Source organism: Corvus kubaryi, unplaced genomic scaffold (assembly GCF_017639235.1).
Source record: "Corvus kubaryi isolate FWS band 111438036 unplaced genomic scaffold, C.kubaryi_AGA036_p1.0 66, whole genome shotgun sequence".
Lineage (NCBI taxonomy): Eukaryota > Metazoa > Chordata > Aves > Passeriformes > Corvidae > Corvus > Corvus kubaryi.
In genome coordinates, this window is record NW_024582054.1 from 27568795 (window position 1) to 27586141 (window position 17347).

At 42.2% G+C, this 17347-nt stretch overlaps 2 long non-coding RNA genes across 2 annotated transcripts; one reads left to right on the forward strand and one right to left on the reverse strand.

Annotated features, from left to right (window-relative positions):
* Positions 1–523: 523 nt before the first annotated feature.
* On the reverse strand, positions 524–5581 carry LOC121673800. The gene is made up of 2 exons (XR_006019307.1): positions 5176–5581; positions 524–3632 (listed from the first exon to the last, which is right to left on the reverse strand). It is a non-coding gene; the product is annotated as an uncharacterized LOC121673800 (long non-coding RNA).
* A 3177-nt stretch (positions 5582–8758) lies between these two features.
* LOC121674125 lies at positions 8759–15971 on the forward strand. The gene is made up of 2 exons (XR_006019458.1): positions 8759–9018; positions 15750–15971. It is a non-coding gene; the product is annotated as an uncharacterized LOC121674125 (long non-coding RNA).
* Positions 15972–17347: the final 1376 nt, after the last annotated feature.

The window sequence follows — 17347 nt, forward strand, 5'->3', positions numbered from 1 at the left end:
TAAAGCCCTTAAATAATTTCATTTTCTTTGCAATGCAGCTAGGAATGAAACAGATGAGATTTCATCTGGCAGAGTCATTCTTTCCTAACCCTGCTTTTCTTTAGTTATCTAACAAGATACAGACAAGCTGTAAGGCTTGTAAGAACTCTTTGTATTCAATAATCATCTCCAGTTAATATTGCATGATGTTGCAGGCAGAATGGAGTGACCTTCCCACTGCCCCCTCTGCCCTCAGCCTCCCCTTGGAAAGGGGCAGGCGTGGTGTCTCCCCTGACGAAGAACTTATCTTCAGTCCCCAGCCAACTTCAAAAGCCACTTACTGTGATCTAAGAGGTTAATACCAAATACACAGTGCAAGCCTTGGCAATAAATCTCCACTAACAGATCTTAATCAAGTACAGAAATGTTCTACCTTTACTCTGCACTAAAAAAAAAACAAACCCAAAACCAACCAACCAAAAAAAGAACCCAACCGAAAAAAAACCAATGAAGAAACAAAGCCAAAAAATACAGGCAACAGAGAAATTGTAAAATGCACAACTTTATTGTTTTTTGGGGATTTTTATTGCGTGGTACCCTAGATATAAACAATTAAATTTAATACACTGGGATGCCTCTCAGCATTTCAAGTTGATGAGCATCAAGCCAATTACATGTAATCTTTTGGTATTGGGCATATTAGGCTTTTTGAATACAAACACTCATGGAAGAGTAAATGTGAATAAAAAAGTAATCCACATGGTCTACTCCACAGCCAGGCAAAGTAAATGAAGATTTCTCTTTATTACCATTCCCATATAGGCCCCAAACCAACCCCCCACAACACCCCCCACCTCAAATTAGATTCTAGGTTGTGTAAGGTTTAAGGTATGTGTCTGGACAAGGGGAGAGTAAGGAGCATCCTGCACTGCCATGTGTTTGAAGCTTTCTATTATTTAGCAGAAATCATTAACCATTCCTTTGATAGACCATGCTGCCTGTGAAAGCAAGTTCAAGCAAATTCACTGCTGTATCCAGTGTGTTTTACACAGGGGAACTACAGCTGTTTGTACAGATGCCATTGTACAAGCTCTGAATTGCTAAGATTAAAGCTATAGCCAGTTGAAAAAATAAGAAGAAACTGTATCTAGTGTTTCTTTCATGTTTTAATTTGTCTGTCTAATTAAAAAAAAATCCTATGCTGTTCTTGCTACTCCTTGTAAAAGTTATCTTCCTATTCCTCTACTTCACCTGATTTTCCTCCAAGGCTTTGCAGGTGTCATGAAGTAGTGTAATGTCTCTGTTCAGATACCTGAGGTGTCCTATGAACAGACTGTGAGCAAACAAGAACGTTGGAGATGTATCAACTATTCCAAATTTTTACAGAAAATTACCTTCCAGTACAGGATATCATATGGGGGATTTTTAAGGTTTATGATGAGGTACAGATTTGTATCTTCTAAAGGAAGTTAATGAGCTTCCTGTTTTCCTCTGGAAAAGCAGACAATTTTTGGGGCACAGATGGATCATGATGAGAGTTTTGAATTAATGTCAGAATAGAAAACAATAAATAGATACAATACATGGTATAATGTATTTATATATGTATATATGTAATAACGGTTTTGGCATGTTTGTTGTTGTGCTGGGTTTCTCCATCCGTGTTTAAGGGACACAGCAGCACTTCTCTGAGTCACATCTCGTTGCTGGACATTTGAAGGAATGGGATAGTGTCTGGATTGGCCTTTGATAAGCATTGATTTCAGTAGCTTGCTCTTTGGAAACGGCTTTACAGACAGCCCCTTGCACCTGGTAAGGGGTTTCCCATGTCATAAGCAGGTTTTTCTGGCTTAAGTCTTGGTCCATGAGCTGCAAGGAATCACTCCTTGAAGAAAAACATTGCCTCTTTGAAAGCAAGCTTCTGCGAGCAAATCACTGTTTGAAAGTATTTGCTGCGTCATGTTTTAAATAGTTGTGGCCAGCACATCACTTGTGATGAGATAACTGGATCACTATCACCAGTTAAACATGACCTAACGGTCCTGACAGGGGACTTGCACCACTCTTTCCCCCAGTACTCTGCTGTCTGAAATACATTTGCATCTGGCCCAGATACACTGGTACACCACAGCTCATGAGCAATCACAAGGGTGAGGCAGATCTTTTCATGGGATCATCAGCACTATTGGGTCCAGGAGCCATCTGGGCCTCTTCAGAGAGCAAAAGCCTGCTGCCTGCCAAAAGCTGTGAAGTTGTAGTAAGGAAAAGACCATCCTTAACTTTCCTAGTCTTTTATTCTCTTCCTTAGTCATTGGCCCATCTGGCACAGGAAAGGAGCTCTCTCCTTGAACCCTCCTCTCACTCAGGGTGGTGGAGTTCTCACTGAAATATGAATCATCCAATTTATGTGCTCACCCTTCCCTTCCTCCAAGTATTTCCGTGAGGAACTCCTGACCTTGCCTGCATGCTTGCAGGAAGACAGTGCTCCTTGGGATAAAATGCATAGCAAATTTAAATAATTTTAAAATTGGAGTTAATGATCGTAGGGATTTTTTTTGCCAAGCTCATCATGTTCTGTTTCACATGCAAATCTCTCCTCTCATTTGATGAAAATCACCAGTTCCTTTAAGCTTCTTTTTAAGTAGGTGTTTTCTCTCATTTCCTGTAAATAAGCCATACCTGACCACAGTTCCTTGTTATTACTAATGAAACATAATCATGATCATAGTAATAACCATCTCCTTCATTTACACAGCACCACTAGCCAAGCCTCCCAACCAGCCAGGGAAGGAATTAGGTCTTCTCATTAGGAGTCTAACGAACTGAGGGCGTGACAGGACACAGCATAATAACTATAATATCACCAGCCTGGAAAGTGAATAGGTAAGCAGTGTATGGTGATTAGTTCTGGAGAGCTCATCAAGAGGCATTTTTCAGGTTCTGCCTAGGAAAAGAAAGAGGCCATTGAAAAACATTGTCTGGCATCCTTTTGTCTGGGCCTTCAATACAGAGAGTAGCTAAATGGCCAGCACCCCTGAATTTCAGCTTTTCAAACTGTTTTCAGGCTGCCTGTTTGGGTGATCAAAGAACACAGCCACTGCTCCGGCAGGTGAATTCAAGAGATGTGAGACAATTCTATTTATTTGTTTGGATTTTTACTAGTGCCCAGGTAGGCTCAGTGTCCAGACATGAGAGTGCAGAGGTTTTGTTCAGTGAATATGGATGCTTCTCTCTGCTTTCATTCCCTCCTCTGCTCAGGGTGACCTCTTTGTTTCTACATGACACCTTGTGTACTCTTATGTTGTTCAGTGATTACATTGCAGGCTTTACACAAACAGCCTAACCTTTATTACCATCATTAAAAAGAAATTCCCATGCTGTTTTCTGCAATCCTTTAAGGCTATTTGCAAATTAAAGTCAGAGGAGAATGCAACAGGCTGCTTGCTCAGCAGCCTTAGTGGTGGGAAGCAAAGTGGAGGCCTCCTCTGCCCTGCCTGTGCATCCTCTGTATAAAGATATTTGCCTGGGGTGTCAGGCTGGGAGCCAGTCCACTTCCAGATTTCCATGGGGTCTGTGTCTCCTCCATCTCTGCTTTGGCAGCTCTGGTGGTGCTGCTTCATGCCCTCTGGGCACATGTACCCGTGGGACAGGAGCTATGGAGACAATTAAGAATGACACGGTAAATGAATAATGGGAATATGCTGCACCAAGGTTGGGGCCAGCTTCCCTTCTCTTCTTCAAAAGGGACATTTCCTACCACCCATTGAAATAACTGCAGCACTTCTGTCTTTCTTCCTCAGAGTCACCCCTTACCTCTCTGTTCTTCCCGTGCCTTCCTGAACCCATCCCTTTCCTAGAATTGCTGGCTCCCAGTTTTGCTCCCTGTCAGCATATTGCCTGTCTGCACATTTTTCTCTAGCTAGAGCCAAACTTATTATTCAATCAAAACTCAGCAGGAATTTTGTTGAATTATTTTAAACTCACTGGGGCAAAAGCTTTGCCTTCCTATTCAACATTGAGATACCATGCATATTGATTGTGGCTGAGAGAGAATAAATGAATACATTCATATTGATTGCATTTGTTCTTACTCACTATTAGACTCACTACAGGGCCCTGCTAGATTTATGGTTTCCTTTTATGTCTATTAGCAATAAATCCTTTTTTTTTCTCCTTCTCCTCTTTCTTTAAGTAAGCTCATGTTTTGCAGAATGGATTTGAATGAAAAGAGCGGATTGTACAATGACTTGTAGGAAAGTTTGTTGAGCTGCCTTTAATTTCCCACTCATTTTGAAAAATCTCTTCTTGTCACATGTGAAATCCAAACATTCTTCCCACATGCAGTTCAGATGCTCTGGGTCCCCCAGACAAAAGTTTTGTGCACCAGTGTGCTTTTTCTAATGAGCATGCAATTTCTTTCCTAATATAATTATGGCAGATATTACGACTGGGGACCAGACATGCAGAGCAATGTTACTCTTCCAACCTGGGAAACCACAGAAAATTTGCATAATTCCAGGTATATATTGGAAAATTCAGAATTTTAAGCAATATGAGCTTGCTTATTATTTTCTTTTCCAGGGCTCTATTCCATATCACATCTTTACCGTAGGGAATGCCATTGTGAAACTTAGGCATACTGTGCAGACTTAATTTCCAGCCCTTTGGAGAGTGAGATTTTGGTTCATGAGCAGTAATTGAACAATCCAAGTGTATTGTACCTGTACTGCAGTATTAGATTGATGGCATAGAGCTCTGAGCCCTAAGCAAGGCTGACACTTCTGTCTGTCAGCCGCACACAACAGATTTGAACAGAATTGGCAAACTGCAGAGAAGCAGAAAAGGGTGAGAAATGTGCCCTCCTAAAGCAGAAAGGAGGCAGATGGAATGACACCAAAAATAGAATGAAAGAGCTACAGTCTGTGGGACAGAGCAATGGCTCTGGAGAAAGAAACAGAAATATTACAGGGTGTAAATACTGATGGATGTACACAAGTGAAAAAAAAAAAATGAAGTGGAATGGACAAGGTGAAGAGAAAGTTCATACCCAGTATCATGCAGAAAATATCTTGCTGTTGACATCTGCTAGGCTCAGGAGGAGTCTCCCACAGAAAGATGGTGAAATCCCCTCGCTCAACACATTTAAAAATAGACTAAACAAACCTCAGTGATCCAGACTCTCACCCCCTTACTCACATGGGCTGTAACTCCCTCCAGCAGTCAGTCTTCCAAAGCCTGGGAACACTTGCAGAATGAGAGGATCTGAGCTGGATGCAAAAAATCCGGTCCTGGGCATCACAGCTGGCATGGATTCGATGAAGTATCAGCTCTTTTTGTGATCACAGCACTGCCTGGGCACATTGGCTGGGTGTAGCCCTTCCTGCACAGGCATGAACTCTAGAAAAAGAGTTAAAACAAAGCTTGTATTAAAAGGCTTTGCAGGGTCAGGACTTGGAGGCTGCACACAGCAAAATACAGGAATGCTGTGTCTCTATTCAGCTCAGCTCTGACAAACTTTCCTCCCCACACAGCTCTGAGTGATGGCAGTATCTTTATGATCTTCAAGAGGAAGTTACCATTTGCTGATAAACATCTCCTCTCAAAATGTGCTTAGTGAAAAGACACATTCTTTTGTATACATTTAATTACAGGAGAACAGATTTTGTCCAAATAATTAGGTAATTTAAACTGTGCAGTCTTTCTCAGAGAACTATATTTAACCTTCATTTGAATTTAATTTACACATCACAGTGCCCCTAAAGCAGTTCTGTAAGCCAAAACACTGATCAAATATTTTTTAAATGTCAAATGTTACTTAGTTGTGGATAGCGCTGAATTTGTTTTTAGAGATAACTTCTTTTGATCTGCTGCTATTTTTTGTCTTTCCCATTGTCATGTTCCTCTTCATCAGATGTTTAATCCATACAACACCAGAATTTGTTGACAACTGAAGAATTCAAAGGAGATATGTGGTGGAGCCCTTCAAAAGTTTCATAGTATTAAACAAGATACAGATTAGTGTCTTGTCACTACAGCAGTTGGAAGGAAAAGAAAAAGGCATTTTTGAATTCAAGTATTATTAAAGGATTATAAAATATTTGCATGAAGTAAGAGGAGTTCTGTAAGGGATGATCTTACAGCACTGATATAAAACTGCATAGTTTTATTGGCTTTAATGCACCATGTGCCTATTCTGATTTACACAGCTCGGGATCTGGCTCTATATATCTAAATGTATCTTACACTGCAGGGACATAGATCATTTTTCTCCTGACTTGCTCTTTCCTATTGTCTTGGACCTGTAAATTATACATATTAGGTTCACAAGCAGTGCAGTAAAAGTAAACAGCAAGAGATGGAGTCTCACAGTTTGACTGAATTATAACACAAACTATGGTAGGTCTGGCCTACATTAAACTAGTTCACTAGAACAAGATTTGCAGGAAGTGGCTTATATTTTAAGGTTGCCTCTAAGGTTGATTCTTAGTTTAAAAAAAAAAAAATAGGAATGATTCTAAATGATCACCAGAGTCTTATCAGTCTCTTTGGAATAAGCAAAAGCTGAGACAAGTCCACAGATCAGCCATAAAAACAACAGAGCTGGAAGACTTTTCCTGTAGCAGCATCTCCCACTGGGTGACAGCAGTTGAAAGTACTTACTATGATTATGATTAATTTCAATAGTGCTCGATTCACTTTAATACTTTTCTCCTTCTATCTCTGAATGCAGATAATTTTTCCCTGCAAGTAAATCCAGGGTGACAGTTTAATAGGCTCAGACATGCTTAGATCCAAAATGAGACTGTAATATTAATATGCTATTGACCAGTTATGGATTAAGCAAACTGAGGGCACACTTAAGTAAATGATTTCAGAGGGACAAGTTAATGTGCTAAGTGGTTCACAGGCAATGATTAAAAATATTTTTTATTTACTTGTAAATTAATAGGTTTCTTTAATTAATCTAATAAAGCCAGCCTATGGTAGGTTACAAATTTGGTGTGTGCTTTAACCAAAGATGACGACTTGCTGAATCTGGAAACCCCAGTGTTGCTTACAAAGGAAAGGAATCAGTCACAGATAAAGCCAGCCTTGCAGATGGCCAGAGCTTCCAACAGGCCATCTCCCACAAGTATCATTGTATTATTCATTGTGTGAATCTAAAAATTAAAAAGTCAACATAGTCAAAATCCTATCTATGAATTTAAGATTAATCTAAGTGTCTTTGGGGATTGTTAGTACCTAGACACAACTGTATCTGGTGAAATGAGCTTTTTTTCCTCCATCAGACTTGCATCTTTCAAATCCAATTGAAAATGTAATTAAAAAAATTGACTGCAACAAAATTTTTGCAAGAGAAGCAGCCAATATGCCAAGAAGTGTTAAAGCCTTGCAGAAGGAAAAGAGGCTATGGGATGATGAAATCAGCTAAAAACTTTGCACGAGTTTGATTTGCCCAGAAGATGTTCGGAATAATATGGTTATCTGAGATATATTAATAGCCCACCGCCGCCAGCTTTATGCTGGAGAGATTAATTTAAAAGATAGTGCCTCATTAATAGTCTTATGGTGGTTTGTATTGCAAAAGCACTGAGAGACTCCATCTGTTGAATATTTTACGTGTCAACATGGGATCATCCTGGCCCCAGAGCCATATAAACTCAGAAAATGGCTCTGTTTGTGCCCATACCTGGGTGGTGATCAGGGAGTCACACAACGCTCAGAGACCACTGCTCTGAATTTGCAGTAGATGATGGAGTGACCAAAGTTTGTGGTCTCTCCCTGAACTCTGTGTGGCATGTTCACCTCAACAAGCCCAACTGCAATTCCTCTGGTGGAAAGCTGCACTATTTCCAGAACAAAGGTAGAGCTAGCCAACCTGACTTCATCAAATCCCACCCTGGTGATTACCTTCGCTTTAGCAAATCAAACGAGCAGGATTTGTTATCTTTTGACCCCTTTTCTCCCCATCCTATCATGTAATCATTCCCACTTTAATGGTGTTGTCTCATCTGAGAGGGCAGCCATTGTACAATTCTGAAAATCAGAAGCTCTTTGGTTTAACCACTTCAAGGCCCAACAAAAGGAAAAAACAGGGGCCAAAGATTTCACCTCCTTCATCTCTCTGCTTTTATGTTCTTATCCTAAATACTGCAAGATAGGAACTTTTCTCTCTGGTTTTCCCAGCAGTTTTGACGCACCTATTCCCAGGTGGGAGATGCTTGTTTTGACTGTCCCAGCTGTTCCTCAGTGAACCACATGAGTTAAGGAAAATGAGTATCTTCCCCCAACTTGCTGTGGGAGAGTCAGTATCAACAATGTAAGTCCAGCACATTTCTACTTCCCTGGCAGAAGCTGCCACATCCTCAGCGACCTGGCAGCCATGAGGAGTGTCTGACAGAAGGATGCACTGGTGTGTAAAATGCAGATTAGCTGCAGGAGGGAAAGACAAGAAGGAGAAATGGACGTTTGCCTTAGGTCTCCATGTTAGAAGCTCTTGCAGAACCAAGCTCTAGCTATTCTTTACACTCATCCCTCTTGCCCCAGGAACATTTGCTTTGGAAAGCTTTCAAAGTTTTCCTTCCAAGTTAGTTTGGGAAAAAAAATATTGCTACCAGAGTTGAGACAAACTTTTTGGATTCATTCCATTCACCATGTATGTGGATGTGTCTGTGTGTGTTTGTGTGGTAGGCGGGGAGGGAGGAGAGGGAAGTACTTTCAACTTGCCGATGGGTTTTCCAGTGGGTGGAAAAGGCATTTGAAATCCATGGAGCCAGGTTGTGTTACAACTGCTGAGGATTTGGGGCAGGCAGCTGCAATGCTGTGCAGGGCTGTGGTTTAGAGAAACCTGAACGGAGCTGTACAGAAGGAAGAGCTGAAAGAGATGTTTGATAGCCGGACCCATTTCTTTCATGTGTGAAGGACAGATGTGCAGCTGCAAGGAGCAATGCCTGGATGCCTGCAAAGTCATCGGATATGTGCAGTTACTCTCTCTTTTGTGGGTCAGATCAGAGTGATTGCCTTCTCTGAATGTTTGCGGTGAGTGTTATCTGAGGTGTGTCTGCTCCTTTGCATTTGCAGCTGAGGGTGGCAAATAAAATGGCAAAATATTGCTGTAGGCAGTTCTGTCACCAAGTCTGGATTGAGGAAGCCCGTGAGAGGCCTTGAAAAGCCACTCTTCTGAAGCAGACCACAGGTAGAGGAGGTTTGCTTCAGGCAGACTTTGCAAGTGTGCCTTCCCTTTCAGAAAAAGAAAAAAGAACCACAGTATGTTATTTCCTTCATGTCTGAAATAAGCTGAAATATGGAGCTTTGCAATCCTGTGTGTAAAAACAGGGCTACAGTGAAAAGGGATTATCATTAAAGTTAGCTTCATGGTAGTGATTCTTCAAGTCTTTTACTTCAAATGCCTCCCGAATGCATGAAGGTTGAAAGGCGTCACTTGATTGCCCGAAGCACGGAAGTCAATAAATCAGTGGCATGCAAAAGACTCATGAAGGGGAGACAACTCTTATTTCAAGTTTTCTGGAATGGAGAAAATTCTGGATTAGAGCCCTAATGCCTGCTGTGGGACTTTAGCTGAAAACTGTGTTAAATATCATTTCTCATTCCTTGTCATCCCATTCACCTCTCCTGAAACCATGATGGTATAATGGGGAGAGAGAAAAGGTGAGACTGCAGGTTTTGTTCACAGCTCTGCTACTGACGTACTTGTGGATTTCAAAAAATCTCTCCACCTAAGAGAATCTTTCCTTAGAATTGGTATCTCTGTAAGACAGGGCTTTTTAGTGTGACATTTATCTAGCATAATTTTGCATAACTATTCTTAGAAACATCACATTTCTTAGAATAAGTATGCTTCATTAAATATATCATGAAGCTTACTATTGTCTATAAAAGAAGTATGCAGACAATGAAAGCTGCAAATCCGGTGTAATTTACTTCAGGTGATGATTTGGCCTTAACCATAAACCCTATATCCTTTGTTCAAATTTGGTCAAAAAGAAAAGACATGGCTTGTCCAGCACCATCTGACATGGAAAGTCTCTCAGTTCCTCATCAGCTCAGGAATCCAGGCTTTAGTAATGTCTGGGATTTGATTATGTTCACTTGACTTGTTTCTGAGAGGAGCTGGTAAACTTAGTTTTGCTTCAGTTACTGGTTTCTAAGGCTATGAAAGGTCAGGATAAACCATCCATAAATGCAGCAGCGATTAAAACCTCACTTAGCTTATTGCACAGTATATAATTGTTCATCCTATGTCACATAATAAAATCTGATGGAGGTAACTGTCTGGTGATCCTTTCATTTAAAGGAACAGTTATGCACTACACCTACTGCTACCTACATGCACATCAGTGCTGTTTCTGTTAACATAATAGCTGTGCATTAAAACAGGGGATATATTAACCTGAATGCTGTCACGGTCTGTCACTCTGCTATTGCTAACTTCGTCTTATAGCTCTCATCAGGACAAAATAGTCTGTCTGATGATGATATCCTTAAAGATGGCTGATGACACTGCCTTTGTGGCTTACAGGTTCTCCGATTTGTGAGCAAAGCTGAGAAATGTCATCCAAGCATTTAGAGCTCCCATTTCCCTAACAGCTCAGCTGTCAATTACTGCCAAAAAAAAGGAGCCAATTTTCCAAAGAGCTCCATATAGAGAATGTTCCTGACGTAACACTGGCTTGAAAATGTGGCTATGGTAATTGCGTTAGGAGCCATGCTGAATGGATTTAGAAAAGCTGGGTGTGCCCAGAGCACTGTTAAAAGTCTGCCACTGTCATACTCCAGTGCTATCCCCTCTAAAGCAGGTGTCACTACTGTACAATTCATGGCCTCTCCACACCCTGTGTGCTTCCATTAAAACCTGGCACTGCATTTGCTCTCCACACACCCTCTGGAACTGCCTGCCCTCTCCCAGGTCAGCTGGAATCCAGCTTCCCTAAGCCTCGAATTGCTATACAGATTATCACAGCCATAATTTCTCTTCTCTTTGTGTCTTTAGCAAGAGAGTCTGCAAATACAGAAGCTAAACGCTGCAGAAAGAAATCTGCTTCTTTTGTTCCCTGGACGCCTGACTTAAGTCTGCCACTCTGCCAAAGCCATGTTACCAGCATGGCAGCTGATAAATACAGAACAGGCTGCTTTTCTCTCCTCACTGTACATACCCTGGACCTGTTAATGTGTGCTTTGCTGCTGAGGGCCCTCTCTTTAAATAAATTCTCTTTAAGAGTCAGAGCTAATGTGGCTGCTACTATGTGCCCACCTTTTAAAAGTTCATTCCCACTGCTTACTTTGCAGTCACCACTTCTGGTGCCAAAAACCACAGGGAAGGGTACACCAGGGAAAGGAAGCCAAAAGGGAAGCTGCCAGCACTGCCAAAGCAGCTCTCAGCCAGCAGAAAAACTGCTCTCCTTGCTGGAGTTTGGAGCAGGGAAGCTGCTGTGTCAAACCCTATCTTATGATGTTAGTAAGTGGCTGATGACTTGTAGGGCAGGGGAGTTTTGCGTCTAAATTCTGACTTGGTTTTCTTTAAGCACTGTCCTCTTCAGAGTTACCTGTTATTCAGTATTGCCATGGAGATATTTGCCTAGAGCCCCCTCTCCTCCCTCCTCACAGGTGTGTACCAAGCCTCATAATCTGTGTAGTCTGGAAGAAGACCTTTTGTCACCCTTAATCAAACCCGATGAACCAGAAGATCTCTAACTAAACAGCTCAGAACCCAAGACACACTAAAAGAGTGTAAATGTTCATGCAAAGTCTTTTGTAGGTTATTTCTGCTATAATCCAGTGTATATAAGTACTGACACCTTGGCCAAGAGGATGGTATCTACCTCCTACCTGTGCCTAGCAGGAGTTATGAAAACTCAGTTCCAAAATCCCCTACCCTGCAGGCCTTAGTTCAACGAAACATTCTCAAAACACACCTACCACTCTGCTACAGAAACCTGACAATTCAAAAACACCTTTTGCATAATATGCTGAAGCTAGGAAACTTTGCAGGAGGGTAGGAAACAGTTATGGGGCTCCTTGAAGAGCAAGCAAAGGAAAGTACAACTCTGGGCAAGTGAGTAAGGCTGTCATAAGGGAGAGCAAAGACTTCTGCCTTGGTCCTAGTTTCTAGAAAATTTAGGCAGCAGGAGCTGGAAGTCAGCTCCCCCTCTGCTTGCCCTAGCTCCAGGTGCTGAGCTTGGGTTTCCTCTGGCTTATCATCCCGTGCCATGGCTTAATCACAGGGCAGGAAATGTTTTGAGACATCCATTCTGCATCCTGTACACTTAAATTCCTGACTTGGACATTTAAACAGGAGGAGGATTAAAGGATTTAAGACACAGAGATATCCAAACCTCAGCTCTGGGCAAGGTCTTTCTGCCTGTGAGAAATGTAATGCCTTGCACACACCACAGCTGACCTGGCTAATGTTTTCCCATGAATCCTGTTTCTCGGGGCATTTTATCATGAAGCCCAGGTTCCTACCTTAGGTAACCCAGAGTTACTGTTTCAAGCTCTCTCTTTGCCTTCAATACCTCTTGATGAGTGCTGAGGTGAACAGCAGCTGTGCACAGAGCACGGGGGCAGCAGCTACAACTGTTATAAAAGGGTAGCTCAGGTGAGTGGCCGATGGCAAAGAGCAGCAGAGCATCTTTGAACTACAGCTGGAGCCTGAAGGAAACGCAGACCTGGACTGGAAACAAAACCTGCAGTGGTGAACACACCACAGGAAAAGAACCTGCAAGATCTAATTAAGGCTTAGGGGCCACAGAGAGATTCGAAGGAAGAATGGGCATCTGGGTCAGGGCATGTCAAAAAGAAAGAAGATCAAGGAAATCATCAATTATCAAGAAGAAGCCTTGGCTCATTACATCAATTGTAACTGTAGAATTTAAACATCCCTCTCCTTTACAAAAACAATGTGGAAAACAGATCAGAAAGCCTAATATTTTAGCAGCACCTGCCATCCTCTGAAGAGGCAGATGCTTCCAAAATATCAGCCTCTTATCCTCTTTCTTTTGTTATTCTGATGGATTGAATTAAATCTGGGGTTTAACACAGGGTGCCTGTGCCAGGCTTCTCTGCTGACCATTTCATACAGCCTGGGTTTGCAATTGCATTTTATACCAAACTCCTTATTGCATAACCTGACAAATGTCCTTTCCTTCCACAACTGAGCTAAATGACGTGGATGAACAACAATTCTGAAGTTCAAAATTGACATGAGCAAAAGAGATTGGCAGAATGTACAGAACTGGCAGCAAACAACCTTTTCTACCCCAAACCCTCCCCAACACAGTGTGTGGTGAATTCAGTGTGAGCATGGGTGAGCCTCTTTGTTTGGGGATGTGTCCTTGTATGACTGACCTGAAGTTGAACAAGGAGCCCAGTCAGGGCTGATGTTGGACAGAGGTTCCCCAGACTGCCTGAGCTGAGCTCCTTCTGTGCTTGCTTCCCAGACTTGAAAAGGATGCTGAAAACATAACTTTTCAAAGTAATCTGATTGCTGAAAGTGTGAGTTAGAATCTTCTCAAGTCCATGTCTTTAAACATTTAATATCAGGTTTTGTTTATATGATGTACAGCTGAAGAGACCTTTTTTTCCTCCTGCAAATGGGGACTCAGCTGGAGTAGGTGAACAGGCTATAGTGCAATAGTTAACCTAAAATACTCTTTTCTGTTGAGCTGGGCTACACCCCCAGAATAGCCTTTTATGCAATTCAGAAATTTCCTGATGTTTGAATTTGCCGTGAAAGAACCTGGAAGGGGAATCGTGGGGGGCGGGGGTGGGCACCACTCTAATGAAAAAAAAAAATCATTATTTTCTGTTGTTCTACAAAGAATAAAAAATTCCTTGTCCCTTTTAGGTACAGAAGAAATCCCATATACCTAATCTGAGACACTGTGGTATCATTTGAAACAGTGGATACTGAAGCAGACGTAATATTTGCACTAGGCTGTGAAATAAATAGGCATTCGAAACTGTGTTAGGATGTGAATTTCCATAGTGCCTTGAGGGATGTAATTTTTGCATTATGTGAACAGTTTGGATGAGAAGACCACGCAGTGAAGCTGAACAGCTGTATCCTGCCCACACATTGTGAAGTGAGGGAGAGGCTGGGAGCCCGAGGGAATCCTTATAAGACACCGTGTCCCTGAAGTTTTCCAGCAAAGAAGTTGTGCGGAGTTGTGCTGTCTAGAAATGAGCTTGTGGGACTGTTCCCCCTCCCTGCACCACACAATGTAGCATAAACATCAGCTTCTGTCTACATGCATTTGTTTATTTATATTGACATAAAATACCACCTGTTGCTTTGAAGTCCTGGGAGTGATGGGTTTCACGCCTATTTCATATCGAGCTTAGGTTTTACTGCCAAAGGTGTGACACCAGGCCAGGAGGCAGCAACAGGTTGATGGAGCTGTGCACTGGCACCTCCTGTCCCTCCTTAGGTGAGCTGAGGGGCTGGTGGGGAGCCAGGTCCCTGAGCCCTGCTCTATCGAACTCTACTGCCTTTTCTTCTTAGTGAAGAGTGTAGGAGCCTCATGAAAAGGGAAGCAAAGTTTTAGCAATTCTGGTACTTCTTAGGGCTTAGGATAGATTTGTCACTGTGCATCTGGCAGCTGATTTGGTTTCAGACTCTGAGCAGACCACAGTGCACTCCTTGTGTGCTGTTTGTGTAATTGGAGGACCATTTTTAAACTAGGCGATAGATAAGCTTCCTGCCACTTGCAAAGGCTACTTCTTTGTGGAAGAAACAACCACAAAAACAAAAACAACAAAAGACAAGATTCACTGAATTATTTAGAGTTGCCAAAGGTGTTGAGATAGGAACTAATTAAAAAAAAACCTATCTGCAATGCAACGCCATAAAAGAATAATAAAATTCAAATCTCATTTGTTCCACTTCATGTTTCTCTTATGCATAAACCTCTATAAAAGGCAGCATCTGTGTTCACATTGTATGCTGAAAAGATACTACACAATGACTAATTCAATTGACATTTTTAACTGTTCATTGTACCATATATTTCCATTTACTAGATTCTTTAAGTCCTTTTAAGTGCATCATGTATGAAACAGGATAAAATAAGATAGAGCTGTTTACTTCCATAATGAGATTGGTGGTGGGAAATGACAGAGCATTGAACTGTCAATTTGAGCACCAGCCATACTTGCAGGATTTAAAATAGTATTTGAAGCTTTTCTACCAGTCAGTGACTGTATTTATGCTGTGCTAGTTATGTTGATTTGTGTTGCAAAGGAAAGCATGATGGAGTATTATTTCATTTGAACCAACAATTCAGAGATCACTCATCTGTTATGATTTGAAAGGAGATAGATAATAACATCAACAATGCCCACAACTAGTAATAACATATTTGGCTTCAGTGACGAAACAGAGCTTTTCTTTTAATTTTCAGCTGGAGGTGCTCAAGGATGGTTTTAATATGCCAAGATGCTTATCTGATGCAAATAAGAGTTCTGGGTTCTTTTTTCACTGTTGGGTTTTTTTGGTGATGGTTTCTTGGATTTTTTTTTTTTTTGCTTATAGCTACAAGGCAATCTTTTCTTCTGACTGTTGTTCCACATGGCAAATTCACAATGAAATCAATAGGAATGATTGGTTTTTAGATCTAGTGCAGAATTGGCTACAAGCATACGAATGAAGCTGGAGGACAAAGTCACCTGAGCTCTCTTACAAGGGTGAGATGCAAACATAAAGCTCAGAAGTGGCCTCACTGTCTCCTTTTCTCTTTCTCTGTTGCCCCTAGGCAAAAGGAGGGAAAACTTCCAGCAGTACCTGCAGCTCGGTGCCAGCCCAGCTTTGGCAGACCAGTGTGCCAGCACGGAAAGAAAGGTTTTCAAAGAAACCTTTTGTCGCCTTTAGAAGAAGAAGAGGATTTATAGTAAATGAAGTGACTTCATGGGCAGAAAAAAGAAGCTGAACCTTATTTTGTGGCGAAAATAAAAGTGATTTTTTTTTTGGTTTATATTTACTTCTTTTCACTTACTAATGAGGGCATCTTTCCCAGCCGCTGTGTTTTGAAAAGCCTTTTCTATTCTCCCAAAACAGGGACAGGTTTAGAAAACAAACAAGCAACCCAGAAAGTAAATTTGAAAGATGCTCACACTCCTCTGCTTAAACCTGAGGTGAGCAGTGTAAGTTTGGTGTGGAAATAAAAATACCCGGCGCGTCTCAGCAGTGCTGGGGAGGTGCTGGAGCACAGGGGAGGGAAGAGCTCGTGTCCTACCTATCCACCCATCGGTGCAGCGGGCAGCGGCCGAGGCAGCTTCCCACACAAGTGCCTTTGGGAACGCTTAGCTCGCTCCCTGCTCCCTGCGAGGAGCCGCAGGTTGCAGCCAGAGCGCTGGTTTAGCGTGTGCCTGCTCCCAGGAGCTGCGGGAAGAGCCAGCCCGGCTGCTCTCCGGCCCCTTGGAGAGGTCAGCGGGAGAAGAGTTGCGTGGTCTGCAAGGGACGGTGGCAGCAGCTGGCCCGGGGCACTTGTGGGCTCTGCTCCGCAGCAGCGCATCCAAAAACCAGCCTGGAGCCGGGTGGGAGAGAGGAGAGAACAGGATCCTGCGCACCGGCAGAGAGAGCTGAGCCCAGGTGCTGTGTCTCCACAGCATAGCACGGCTGCTGCCTGCCGGGGAAGCTGACCCCTCTGATCCTCATCACACCGGGGTCAGGACAGCCCTGCAGAGCTGATCTCACTGCTTCAGGTTCTGTGTCTCCAACATCGTGTCTCCAAGCAAACTCTGCTCGCTTCTCTTGGAGAATTGGTTGGCAAAGCTGTGACTGGATCTTTCTTAAGGACTTTGGGAACGACCTTACACTTTGCTGTCTGCCTGGCAGAACAGGTCTCTGCATCTATTACTGAACCTGAATCATATTAAACCTAATCTAGGTGATCCTACTAGCCTTTTCTGGCCCTAGAACCTGTGACATGTATTAATCTCTGCTAGATAAAATAATATTTTCTGGACTAATATATTAATGACTCTTTCTTTAAATATTTTAATACCTAAAACTGGTGGTCTCTGTCACTTTCATTTCATCTTTCCCAGAATAAAAAAAAAAAGGTATATATTCAATCTACACAGAAAACCACTCTTAGGAATTTTTCTCTCTCCCGCTTTTTCCTCCACCCTCCTGGGACTCACCAGCTCATCTGGCCGTGATTTTTGATAGCTGTTGGATTCTATTAGCTAGCACTGCAGGCCTTTGAACCTCTGTGTGCATAAAGTAGCTTCGCAGGCACTTACTTTAGTTCTCATGATTATTTTTGGGAGAAGGTGAATCGCTCCTTCTCAAAGACGCAGCTGTTGGCCAAAGCATATTCCATTAAATTTACTTAGCACTAAGCCATTA